General features: G+C 48.3%; 1 long non-coding RNA gene across 1 annotated transcript; it reads left to right on the top strand.

Annotated features, from left to right (window-relative positions):
• The first annotated feature begins 1200 nt into the window (after positions 1–1200).
• Positions 1201–5529, top strand: Gm41555. The gene is made up of 4 exons (XR_876700.1): positions 1201–1230; positions 1463–1655; positions 2687–2858; positions 5095–5529. It is a non-coding gene; the product is annotated as a predicted gene, 41555 (long non-coding RNA).
• Positions 5530–14076: the final 8547 nt, after the last annotated feature.

Genomic DNA, 14076 nt, shown 5'->3' with positions numbered 1-14076 from the left:
AACCTTTGTCTTCTAGAAACCATAAATAATGGTCACAGTATGGAATACTCAGAGAGGGAGAAAGCTAAAGCAAGAAGTGCAGAGCAAAGGGGAGAGGTTTGTTTTTCTGCGTTTCACATGGCAATACTCCTGTTTGCAAAAAAATCTCCAATATTTTTGAGATTGAACTCTTAACTAATATTATGATTTTAAAAGAAATGAACAGTAAGTATAAATATTTATATCACAGACTTCTCTATGGGCAAGGAGGGGAGTAACTGTCTTTGATATTGGTTACAAAACAGTTTTATTTCACTTAAATATACAATTAGAGCTAGCTTTATTTCTCAAAACTCCAGTAAGTATTTATCAGGTAGAAAAAAATTAAAATATTCCATTGTTTCATAGATTAGGATGTTACGACATGGTAAATAAAGTCTTGCCCTGAATTTTAGATAGAAGTGGCTTTGGGAACTCAGGAGGCCTTTGTAGTTTTAGTTTAGATAGCCTAAGTGTTGTATAGAGTGAGAACATTAACACTTATTGGTGAAAACTAAAAAACTGAAAGTTTCACTAGCTAGATAATTCCTGAATGCTAAAAGAAAATCTATTTATGAAAATCTCTCTAGGGTTCTTTAAAATATTTGAAAAGGCTCGATAATTTTTTTTGAGAAGTATTATTGCTATGAGCGAGTTTGTTTTCATTGGCTCTATGCTGGCTGTCCTAAGGTATTTGCCAAGGAGCACTTAGGCAACTCCGTGAATGACTTCGTTATGTATCATAGTCAGTGAGCTTACGTGTTATAAAATGGCAGCATTTTCGAGAAAAAAAAAATTCCTTAGTTGTCCAACCCCCTTTCTTTGTAGAAAACTTGATATCTTTTCTCAACCACATCAGTTGCCAGCAACTCTGCTCAGTCCATGTGGTCCTGTCCCTCCTTGCAATCCCAGGGTGTGCACTCAGTATGAACCAGTGCTCAAGAAGGGGGCCTGTCTAGGGTTTTACTGCTATGAACAGACACCATGACCAATGCAAATCTTTTTTTTTTTTTTTTTGACCAATGCAAATCTTATAAAGGACAACATTTAATTGGGTCTTGCTTACAGGCTCAGAGGTTCAGTCCATTGTTATCAACGTGGGAGCATGGCAGCATCTAGGCAGGCGTGGTACAGGAGGAGCTGAGAGCTAGCTCTACATCTTCATCTGAAGGCTGCTAGCAGAATACTGACTTCCAGGCAACTACAACCAAGGTATTAAAGCCCACACCCACAAGGTCATAGCTACTTCAACAAGGCCACACCTCCCAACAGTGCCACTCCCTAGGTCAAGCATATACAATCCATCACAGGGTCTGAGACCCAGGCCATGGGACCTAGAAGAGGTTGCTGTTGAAGCTGGCCAAGATGCCTGCCTGTGGCTGAGACTCTCTTTAACCCTCTGGTCTTTAGACACAGGCTCTGAGGCAGAATGTCTGATTTGCAGGGGAGAGGTCCCAGGAGCGCCCACTGTTAGGCTGGAGTTACATAGGAAAGAACAGAGAGCAGCCACCACTGTACGGCCTGCACCATCCTACAAGATCTGAAAGTGCGGAGTCCTCAGAGCTGTCAGAGGATGTGGGGCTTATGACAACACCTGGGAGGAGAGATGGAGAAGGCTTTTATGGAGTCCCAGTGAGGTAAGGACATAAGGCATTGTGTCAACAATGGAGGCCAGGCCTGCACCCTGCAGAAAGACAGGACTGTGTGCACAGCTTACAGAACTCAGGACAGAAGCCAGCTCAGGGGGGCTTAGAATAGAGGGAAAGCCAGGCAGAATCAGAGGCCAGGCACCAGAAACAGGGTAAGGAAGCTGACAGTCTTTCAGCTGTGTCTCTGCACGAATGAACATCTGCTGGGATTGGTCCCTCCTTAGTCATCACACACACACACACACACACACACACACACACACACACACACACACACACATACACACACACACACCTTCAGGACAGACTCAGCAGGGAATCCTCCTGGGAGAAAAACTCGGGTGTCTCTGTCCTGCTGCTACTGTCACAGAATGCCTGAGTCTGAATCACTTACAAAGATGGAAGTTATTTCTCAAAATTCTAGAGCAGGGAAGGCCAAGGTGGTGCTGGCCTTGGACCCTCCCCTCTTCTGTCATCACCTAGTGCATGATATCTTGTGGTGAGAAAGACCCCATGTGAAACACAGAGGGAACTACTCCCACAACAACAACAACAACAACAACATTAATCCATCATTTCTCGAAGGCTCCACTTCTTCACTAGACAGCAGCAATTATATTCTAGCACATGTTTTGAAGGGAACATCCAACCCATAGCATAAAGGCAAGCCAGAGTCCAAAAGCCAGGAACACTCATACTGTGACCATCTTCACAGAACCACTGTCCCCTGGGGTCACTGGATTGGACTGGCAGTACAGTGAGCTGGGCAGCACAGAAGTGAACTATGCCACTGCTGGACAGAGGCTGAACCCAGTCACCTCGCAGGGCAGGTTGGGAGGGGCCAGGGATCCTGGGAAAGCTGTAGCACTCCACAGAGATACAGCAAAAACCCCTGACTTGGACCAAAGGGCAACTCCTTTTTTAAAAATCCTTTAAATACGTGTGTGTGTGTGTGTGTGTGTGTATGTATGTATGTGTTTATCAGGAGGCAAAAGATCAATGTTGAGGGTCTTGCTCAGTCTCTTTCAGTGAACCTGGAGCTTGCCAGTTTGTCTAGACTGGCTTTGCCAGTGAACCCCAGGACCCTCTCGTCTCTGCTTCCCCATTGGTGGAATCCCAGGCATACTGCTACATCCAGCTTTTCGCTATACACGCATGCTGGGATAGAACTCAGTTCCTCACATTTGCAAGGTGAGTGCTTTACCAAACGAGCTTTCATTCTCCATATGCCACACCATGTTAATAATGTTTAATATTGGTGTCTTTTTATAATTCAATTAATATGCAATGAATCAATAACAATATGTACATAGAAATTCTAACTTCTCTCATAACATGGCAACTATTTGAGATATATGCCCAAGACACACAGCATGCACACATGCACTTGTGAGCATACTTATACACACACACACACACACACACACACACACACACACACAAGTTCACTGAGCTCTTCAATAGTTTTAAGTGAACCTGAAACCAAGATATGCTAGTTTGAGAAACCTTGTAATGAGCATATGCTATAACCCACCATATTTTTTGTCATGATTATTAATACATATTAATTATGCAAAGGAATGGATGTACTCTTGCATCTTCATACAGGCATTGAGCATTGATTAATGTCTTCTCATCTTTCTACATTCTTTCTGTCCATTTGCTCCCTGGTCCAGGCTCTGCCGCTCCCTAAAAGTCTCTCCTCTCCTCTATATCCAGGTCATCTTTTTCTTCAACCTCTCGTTTCCACATTTGTGGTAAAACATTTCATCTTGCTCTTCTGTTTTACTACCCATTTTCCTGCAATGATATAATTTTCTTCTTCTTCATGGATGAATAAATTCTACTATGTATCTACAGTCCACACTCTTCACCTGCCCATCGATGGTTAGTTACACAGGTTGCTTCCATAGTGTGGCTACTGTGGATAGTGCCAAGGGCCTCTCTTGAAAGAGCCTCGGGTCCAGCATGGCAGCAGCCTAACAGCACAGCGCTGGCCTTTCCTGAGTGTGACCCATCCATGTTCAGTATGGCAGTGGGGATCCCTGGAAACAGAAATGCTCAGTACATGTGTTTGGGGGCCACCCTGACTGGATTCACACATGGTTATTTCTCAGTATACATGTGATGGATTCCAGGGAAACTGAGGCTACCAAACCGTGGGATGCTCACATTCCTTCTAGAAAACGGACATAGGCATAGGTGTGAGCAGGACTTCCTGTGCACTTTACACCGCTTCTAGATGACTCGCTTATCTCAGATATTACGATGCCCTGCAGACAGCCGCCAGGCTGGGTTGAGGGAGTGTCAGGAGGAAAGGCTGGAAAGACTGCAAGCACTCCTCACTTTGTTTCCAAATACTCTCTGTTGAAGTTGCTGGGCCCTGCAGATGGAGGATGGAGTCATCACTTGTGCATCACTGAAGCGAAATATCTGACAAGAACAAGTCCAGGAGAGAAAGTTGGCTTTAGCTGGTGTTTTCAAAGCACTCTGTCACTGCTTCCTATGCACGTGGGTAGGAAGGACATTGGGACAGATAATCATGGTCACCGGAGCACATGACTGAAGGAGTACTTACCAATAATGGACAGGAAACAGTAGAACGGCAACAGGAAGGAGCCAGGGCAAGGAACAGCCCTCTAGAAGCATTTGCAGGCAGTGACTGAGTCTTCCCAGCAGGCCTCACCTTCAACAATCCCACTGCCTCTCAGTTCCCTCAAATTTTGAATCCATCAAGGGAATAAGCCATTGTCATCTCTTGAAACACCTCTCAGACACACCCTGGCTAAGAGATGACAGAGAGGCAACCTTGACAGCGAGAGGAGCTACACATGCAGACTACAGTGCCCACACTGGCGTCCTTCTGAGCTAGGCAATCAGATCTACTGCCTGTGCAGATGTACCCATGTCCACTGCCTGCCCTGAAAGCCGCTGCACTTGGTAGGTGTCTACCAACATTGAGCTCTAAGATGGGCTTTTCTGGTAACTGCCCCTGGGTCAGGCCTCTTGGGCCTGAGCACCCAGCGCCTCCCTGACAAGACAAACATGCGTAGTCTGACAGAGCTCTCCGAGCTTTGGGGAAGGCACCCCTCCTCCCTAGATGCCCTTCTTTCCTCTGTCTCTCCTCCCTGCACCAGGAGGCAGGAAGTCCCCTCCCAGAATCTGCTCAGGCTATACCCCAAACCCGAGCTCTCAGATTCTAGTCTTTCCTTTGATGGATTCCTGTTTTTTGAAGGCCAGCTCAAGACTTGCCTGCTCTAAAAAGCTTTCCCAGCCTCTTGACCGTATTCTGCTTCTGTTCCTATCCCATGGTGCTTTGCAGTGCATGGACATCTCAGTTGTACCCAAAAAGTATTGGGCGGAGAGGAGAGATGCAAAAATGGCCACACTAAGACTCACAGCATTGAATCTTGTATTTTCTCCACAGGTGTGTGAGCCATGGAGGAGAAGGATGCAAGGAGCCAAGGAAGTGTGAAGGCCCCCTTATATCCTCATCATCGCCACAGACAGGGACCACCCAGGCTTCAGACTTGGGAGGGCTCCCAGTACGACGAGTGGCACGTTCAGGCGTGAAGTCAGACTGCTGATACTGTGAGGCAGCAGGAGCTGATAGAAGAACAACCCCCTCCCACATCCACCCCCAAGAAAGCAAGGAAGTAGTGGGCAGGGGCCGCATGGATCCAGGGTGGGCAGAAACGGCAAATGGGCTTGTAGATCTGACTATATAATTTTAGCAACTTTTGATGGCTCCCTTCCCACACCAGATTCCACCATTCTTCCTGACTGGTCCCTACTTATCACCCTATTTGTGTGTCCACAGTAAGGCAACCAGGGTTGGTTCCTATAAATCTGGGCTTCCTCACAGGGTGTGTTAGAATTCATCACAGGAGGAAAGAGCCACTGCCTTCAGGACTAGCTGAACTCAACAGAAACAGAAAACACACACACACACACACACATACACACACACACACACACACAATCTATGCTTCTATTTCAGTGAACTCCCTAAGCTTACCCCAATAGCCCATTCCTGCCTCAGCCTCTGAGACTCCATGCTTAGGCTGAGGACAGGAATTCAGTCCCTCTTCAGGTTCCAGCCTCTGGGTAGCTTTTTGCTGCCATTATACTACTGTTCTGAGTTTTGGCCCAAGCCCCCACCACCTCACCTCTCTCACCCCTGACCCCTCCCCAGGCAACTCCAGAACTCCCACCATCTCCTTGTCTCGCCCTCCTTCCTATTAGCTCTTCATGATCACCCCTTCGTTGATTTGCGACTTTCAGTCCTCTCTCTGCAGGGTCCACACCCTCCTCACTTGCCCTGAGTGGTACCCACACGTTAAGCAGCTGCGTGTTCACAGCTGGTGTCCTTCCATGTAGTCTCCCTCTCACATCCAGTTAGAGGAGCTGGTCAGTATTCCACAGCGCCACCTAGTGGTAGCATGAACAAGGGGGGCCGTCGTGAAAGAGGAGACTGACAGCAGCCTTCAGGACAAAGTTCTAGCAGCAGAGTGGCCTGGAGCCTGTGGCCTCCCCACGTCCCTGGACTCAGGGAGATGCTAAGAACGACTCTCCACTTCTGCCAGGGGGAAACAGAACTACAGAAAATGTGAATGGACCTTAAACTCTCTTACAGCTTCAGGGATAGTGATCTGTGAGTGATGGGCTTCTCAGTGTATTTCCCTACGATTCCAACTTTTCCAGCTTTCCTGGATACTTTAAACACAGGTGCACAGGTGTTTATGCTTGTTAAATGCCAAGGCCAGCTACTCAAAATAGGAGTCACCTCCCTAACCTCCATCCCATCCTCCATAAATGACCAGTAACTATGACAACAGCAAGCCGTGTTTTGTAGACTTCGGGGGATTAATGAAACTACATTAAGGGGACAAAAGATAAAATTTATGCTTGTTCTCCAGGTGACAAATGGACCATATGGTGGTTTTAATGAGAAAGCTCTCATGGGTTTACATACTTGGTTCCCAGTTGGTGGAACTGTTTGGAAAGGCTTAGGAGGTGTGGCCTCGTTGGAGGAGGTGTGTCACTGAGGATGGGCTGGGAGGTTTCAAAAGCCCACGCTAGGCCTGGTTAGCTTTCTCTATTGCATGGTTGGCTCTCAGATGTAAGTTCTCAGCTCCAGCACCATACCTGCCTGCCTGCCACCATGCTTCCCGCTATGCTATGTATGGACTCAGCCTCTGAAACTGAGAGACCTCAATATGTTCTTTCTTCTATAAGTTGCCTTGGTCATGGTGTCTTATCACAGAAATAGGAAAGAAGCCCATATATGTGATGGTGGTCCCATAGGAATATAGTAGAAGAGGGCCCTTTGTGGCCATGCCTGTTGTGATACAGCCAGTGCAAGGCTGCACTTTGTAGCTGTGCTGGTGTAAACAAACCTGCACAACTGGCAGGATCACAAAGGACAGCCACTGTGATTGTGGTCTGCACACAGTGCTTGTGGTAAGTGGCTGCCACAGCTCCGTCTCTGCTGTCGGCTTCGAGTGCATAACACCATGCCGTGCTCTCAGCAGCCCAGCCATTTGGATTTACTGCACACTCCCTAGAGGCATCAAGGAGTCATTCGTGCTTAGTGCCTGACCTAGACAATCTAGGTTTGTGTAAGCGCATGTTTCCATGGTGATGAGACTGCCTAACTGCATGTCTCAGAACACATTCCCAACACAATGTGCTGCCAAATTGAGTTATACAACAGAAAGAGCTGGGTTGGGGGTGCAGCTCAGTAAAGACTGCTCCTCAATGTATGTGAGGCCCTGGCTGCCATCTCCAGCAGGAAACCAAAACCATCAGGGTTTCAGGTGCAGCCACATCAAGCACTCAAATCCCTCCTTCCCTACTTAGAAGCCCAGGCAGGCTTTCCCACAGAGTCCTTTGGGCCTGATCTAGGCACCTAATGTAACACAGCCAGATCTTCAGCCTAAGAGAATACAGCACAGACCCTGCCCACCAAGACCACGCAAGTATTTGGTGTGTCTCTCAAGAGAAACACAAAGGGCAAAAGCACAGAGTAACCAAACACCAGGGCAGGGCCTCCCATGAGCAGGGGTCATACCTCCCTTAAGACAGAATTCCTGATCCTTACTGTCTCTCCCCGCCAGAAAAAGCCAACAGTGGTGGGGAGCAAGAAGGTGGCTCTCCCTAGACACTGTCACCCTGTGATCTTCACGGGCACAGTGGCTTGAGTAGCCTCTGTTCCTTCATGTCTAGCCAGGGCAGCCAGACTCCCAGCGCTGGGTAGCAGGGACGCATAGGCTTGTAAAGCTGTTCCATTCTTCTGTGAACTTCAGCTCACTGTTGACAACTCATTTGATTCTGACATGGTGACACAATGGATGACCGTGGACAAGGAAGAGAAAGTAGAGAAGGCTTCATGCACGACACAGCCAGGAATTGTGTCTCCATAAGGCGGCCGGGAACCAGGACAAAGCCTCTCCTGTGCTGAGACAGTGTGAAGGAACCTCCCTCGGGAGGGAAAGATGTGGTGCCAAGCCAGACACTGAGGGCCACAGTGGCTGCATCCACAACATCAGGACCAGAATGCCTTGGCCAGGGCCTTGGAGGGATAGAACAGGAAATTGGGGCTTAACGGGTACAGAGGTTTCTTCTGAGGTGGTGAAAACACTTGGGAGACAGCTGGTGGCCATACTGTAAAAGTCACAGAGCAGGGAACTGAGGGCTCTAAAATGGCTAATTTTGTGCGATGTAGATTTTACCACAACGTTTTTTAAAGTTTAAAAAAGAAAACTCTGCTTGCCAAATAAAACATCTGTGGGCTGAATTGCACCCGGTTTTCAATCCCTAACAAGCAATCCCCAAGACCCCTTTTTAATGCTCATATCCCGAATCTCCGGGGTGGGGGGGCACCACTCCAACCAGGCAGTGACCAGCCAGCTACCTCCCCAGCAAACAGAAAAGGGCTTCTTTCTGTCTCCCAAACTGGGATGCTTTGGAGCCAGAAAATAAAAGTCTGTTGGAAATGGAACTCGGCCAAGCTTTTCCTTTCTCTTTCTCTTTTTCTTTTCTCTCTCTTTTTTTCCAAGTGCCCTTTGCCACAATGAAGGGCAAAGAGCTACCCCTGAGTGACAGCGATTGGACTTTGTTGATACAGCCCAAGTTCAATTTTTGTGAGGTTCATAATTAAGCTGTCATCCCCCGCTCCGGCGCAATTAGGGCCAACAGCGCGGATGAATGGCCCTGTTATCACGGGAAATTATAAATAGAGGTTCTGCATAGCGTCAGGGCCGAGCTTCTCTAGGCAGAACCAGCAAGCCCGGAGTGTGTCCACCCTCCCTGGCCGACAGACTGACAGCTCCGAGTCCAGCTGTCATCCAGAGCTCAATTCTGTCTCTGTCATCTGAGCCTAGACTGTAGACACAGCTCCACAGCAGGAGACTAGGGCTAGATATGGCCTTTGTGTTCCCTCCCTCCTGGGGCTGCAGTGTCTGTACTGAGCAGAGGGAATGAGCCTCCTCCTGACAGGCTGAGGTGTTGGTGACCAGAGAGACAGGCTGCCTGGCAGGTCCCAGCCAGCAGAACTCACAAAGGTACAGCTGAGGGCAAAGGTCCCAGACCCTCCTCCCCTGGCCTCCCCTGGCCAGCCTTCTGACACGCTCACCCTCTCAGCAGACCTTGTATCTGCCAGAACAGGTCATTTTGGAAGGGAGTCCCACAGCCAAGAAACACAGTCATGTATCCTCCATGGGTACACACTCTGAGAGGACTGTGGTTAGCAAATTGGCAGATTTCATCCTGTAGTAATGGATCTCTCCCCCCTTCCCTCTTTTTCTTCCTCCCTCTCTCCTTCCTTCCTTCCCTCCCTCCCTTTCTCTTCCCCCCTCTCCATCTCTCCCTTCTTCTTTCCTTTCCTCTCTCCTTCTTTCTCCTCTCCTTCCCTCCCTTCTTCCCTCTCTCCCACCCTCTCTCCCTCCTTTCTTTCCTCCCTCCATCTCTCCTCTCCTCCCTCCCTTTCTGCCTCCCTCCCTCTCTCCTCACTGCATTTCCTTTCTCGGTACTAGAACCCAGGCCTCATGGGTGCTAGGCCAGCACTCTTCCCTTAGCCTTGCAAGATTCTTTCTTTCTTATGTAACCATCATGGAGTGTGCTGTACATCTAGGCTCCATGCTGTAGCCTAGGAGACAAGCTGGATAGAGAGGTCCAACATGTCTGGCCCAGGACTGTACTTGGGCTCCAAACCTGCAAAGCGTGCTTCTGTACAGAATGCTGGAGGTAACTGTAAAATAATTTTATCTGTGTAGTAGCCATACCTAAGTACAGTAAAACTAGAGTGAGAGCCATTCTCAAAGGCCAGGTGTGCTTGGCACGTGCTTTTCATCCCAGCACTTGAGAGGCAGAGACAGCTTGACCTCTGTAAATTTGAGGCCAGCCTGGTCTACATAACAAGCTTCAGGAGCGCCAGGGAGCCAGGGCTACATAAGGAGACCCAGTCACAAAACAAAACAAAACAAAACCACAAAAAAGCCAAACATGGCTGCACGTGCCTGGAATCCCAGTGTTGGTGGCAGAGAACAGTGGCTTTTGCAAGCTTGCTGGCCAGCCAGTCTAACAAAAACAAGGAACCTTCCAGTCAGTGAGAGACCCTCTCTAAAGGCAATAAAACAGAAAGCAATAGGCGAAGACACACTTGTCCTGTGCACACAGACAGACAGAAAGACAGAGACTGACTGACTGACTGACTGACTGACTGACTGACTGACTGACTGATAGATTTTTAAATGATGCATTCATTACCTAGGGCACTCACAGTGAATAGCGCCCTCGGCTAGGCTGGAGCTGCTACGGGTAAGTCCATTCAAGAGCATGGAGGGTAGGGCAGGCCCGACACTCTGCTAACACTAATGATCAAATGCACTGCACACCTGGACCCCAAAGTGCATGGAAAAAGTCTCTCTCTCTCTCTCACCCGGGTGGTGGTGGCGCACACCTTTAATCCCAGCACTTGGGAGGCAGAGGCAGGCAGATTTCTGAGTTCGAGGCCAGCCTGATCTACAGAGTGAGTTCCAGGACAGCCAGGACTACACGGAGAAACCCTGTCTCAAAAAAACAAACAAACAAAAAAAAAAACAAAAACAAAAAAAAAAGTCTCTCTCTTCAGCCCTATGTGATCAGTTAACTTACTACAGCATTTCTAGTTCATGAACTTTTTACTTGTTAAAATGTCTTGATTGCTTTATAACATCCTAAATTACAAACTGCACATCTGTACCAAGATATCTTTCTTCTTCTGTCACAGGCTTTCCCTCACTTGGAAACTTTGTATTTTTTCCACCTGTTCAGCTTTCTGGTTGTAAGTGTGGGCTGACTTCCCCTCCACACAGGGCCACAGGGCAGCTGGATGGGCAGGGTCTGCCTCCCTGAGATAGCCAGGGACAGTAACATGCTTGGAAAGCCACCTCCTTCAAAAACCTGGGGACCTGCTGAGGCTCCTGTCACTGAATAGGAGCTGTGTTCTCGGTGGCCAGGGTCTCTGCCCATCCTGATATGCCTGTGAGCACTGCTAGCCCCACAGTGCACACTTCTGCACTTCTGACAGAGCACACAGAGTGTGCGGAGCCTGGCCAAGGCCTTCACTGTGTCCCCACCCTTCTTTAGCTCTGGGTCCTGATGGCTTCCATTGCCCTTTTAGGGGCTCACTATTATCCTGCAGTCTGTCACAGACCCAAACACTTACCTGCAGCCTAACTGTACCTGCAATTGGAAAGCAGTCATAGCAGTTTAGGCCCTTGGAGCAGGCTCTAGTGTTGCTTCCACTTTTCAGATTTGTAAACTGATAGCAGAGAGTTAGCTCATCTGGCCACATCACATAACCAGGGGGTGCAGGTGAAGCATGGATGCTCTGGCTGGGCACTCCATGATGCTTCCATTTCACCTCTTCACATCACAGTGAAGCTGTTCAGAAAGCGACAGAAGGGATCGTGGGACAACGGTGCCTGGAGGCCATAAACTGAGGGATGGCAGAAATGAGGGTTCTGTCTGGATTTAACCTGTCTTAATTCATTTTATGATCTTGTGTCTAAGGGGCTTAGACCTGGTATCTTGTGAACAGATGCATATTTAGCTCCTGGCTCTGGAGGCTGGGAAGCCCAGGAGCATGGGGTTAGCCTCTGACACGGGCCTGCTTCCTGCACATCGTGGGGTAGTTCATCATCACACAGTGAGATTTGCATATGTGTCACAGAAAGCAGTGTCTTCGTAAGCCATCCATACTTTGATCCATTCCTAAGGGACCGCATCACTTTTCAAAGGCCCTACCTCAACACTGCTCTATTGAGGACCAAGTTCCCAGATGCAGACTTTTGGGGTACACACAAACCATAGCAACACAAAATCTGATTGCTATTATTGGCAACTTACATGAAACTCAGAATAGGCCATACCGGGCATGTCTTTAATCCCAGCACCCATAAGATAGAGGCAGACGGATCTCTGTGAGTTCGAAGCCAGCCTACTCTACACAGTGAGTTCTAGGACACTCAAGACTGCACAGAGAAACCCTGTCTTAAAACAATAACAAATAAACAAAATAAAAAACAAACAGACAGAAAAACAGAAAGGAGAGGACCCCTATTCCATGTAGCAAATATCCATGTCTCAGCTACTTCTCCACTTCCATATTCCTATCTCACACTCCAGGTGTCTCCTGACTCCTTGATGTTCCTTCAGAGGGAGAACAGCCACGTGGTGCATCAGCCACTGCCAGGCGACCTTCTATAGTACAGGATTCCTAGGTTCAAAACCAGGAGAACCTCCATCTTGATAGCCCCATCAATAAAACGGTGAAAATTCAGCTGAGTCATTACTCTTCCTCCCAAAGGGGAGTTCATGGTGTGTTCTAATGGGACAAGAGTCTGATGTACCCACACCTACCTCCTGGACTTCCTTCATTGAACACAGAGGGTCTGTTCTTGACATTAGCTGGGCCTTGTGGCATAGGTTTATAATCACGGGTACATGGGAGGCTAAGACAGGAGTATCTCAAGTTCAAGGCCAGCCTGGGCAACTTAGTAATGACTCTGTCTCAAAACACTAAAAGTAACAAGACAGAAAGGGCATCTAGTTCAGGGGCAGGAAGTGTGCCTAGCATGCGTAGGGCCTAGGTCCAGTCCTCCTCACTAGGGTAATAAATAAATAAACAAACATTGATCCCCTTTTCTCCCTCACCCCTTCGACCTCCTTTTCTGCCACAGCTTCTTGAGCGTCCCTGCACCTAGACCTGGGAGACTAATTTTCACCCATTTCTAGGGGAAGGAGTACTGAGTTGAAGTGTGAACCATTGGGTTTTGTTTTCTGAGTTTGTTTTTTTACCTAATACAAGTAAACAGTGTGGGGGTGTCAGGTAATGGCTCCCACCTGGCACATGTGGGTTAGGGATGCTGGTGGGTAGAGCCTCTGTGCAGCCTGCCTGGGACCCTAAGAAAGCCCTACTCTTCTCACTCCACGTGGCTTCCCTGCTACCCTAGGCCCAGATATCAAATGTCTCCCTCTGCACAGCCATTTTTCCTGTAGCTACCCTCCTTTGCATCAAGGCTGCCTAGCCCTTCCCTGCAATGTGCCCATCCCTCTGTCTGCTGGGGGCTTTGCCCCTGCCTTCTTACTCAGTCACAGAGCAGCAGCTACTCCCTGGTTCGCAGAGCAGTCCACTCCCCATGCCTCTACTTCCCCCAAGGGCCCCTATGAAGGTAGATTCCCAGCCTGCCTAGATGTAGATGCTGTCACCTTCCTCGTGACAACTTGTTGGAACACAGATCTATCTGCAATAACGGCTTGAGCTCTTAATTTCTTCTTATTTGTAAAATCAAACTGTTTTGATTTTTAAAGAGTTGCTTTAAGGGGGCTGGAGGCACGACTCTGGTTGAAAGCACTCACTACTCTTGCAGAGGAGCCCAGTTTGGTTCCCGTCCATGTGGCAGTCCTCCAAGGGGCCCAGGAATGTGCATGGTACCCAGAATGCATACAGCACATGAGTCACACACATGCAATTAAATCAAATGAAATACTAAAGTATTTCAGAGAGTATTTACAAAGAAAAGCCAGTAAGCCTCCAGCAGACAGCCCAGGGCAGGAAGCATGCCTCTGTCCCTATCAAGTCCCCAGGGATCGTCTTACTCAATGGACTGGAGAGCTGGGGGAGCCTGGGCTGAGGCTCAGGTTCCCTTCTAAAGAGAGGAAATCCTGACAGTCACTCCTGACAAAGAGGGGCCACTTAAGTCTTGTCTTGGAAAAGCAAGAGCTCAGGCCAGCCTGAAAGACTCAGGAAGAGCGAGGTAGCTCTTGCCTGGAGTTAAACCTTCAAGAAGCATATGAGAGAAGTCAGGGATGTCCTGGGTGAGTTATTTACCCTCTTTGACCCTCAGACTCTTCCTCAAACACA

The sequence above is a fragment of the Mus musculus genome, chromosome 17 (genome assembly GCF_000001635.26).
Source record: "Mus musculus strain C57BL/6J chromosome 17, GRCm38.p6 C57BL/6J".
NCBI classification, from domain to species: Eukaryota; Metazoa; Chordata; class Mammalia; order Rodentia; family Muridae; genus Mus; species Mus musculus.
The sequence above is the reverse complement of the archived record's forward strand: the minus strand, read 5'-3'. Positions and strand labels throughout refer to the sequence as shown.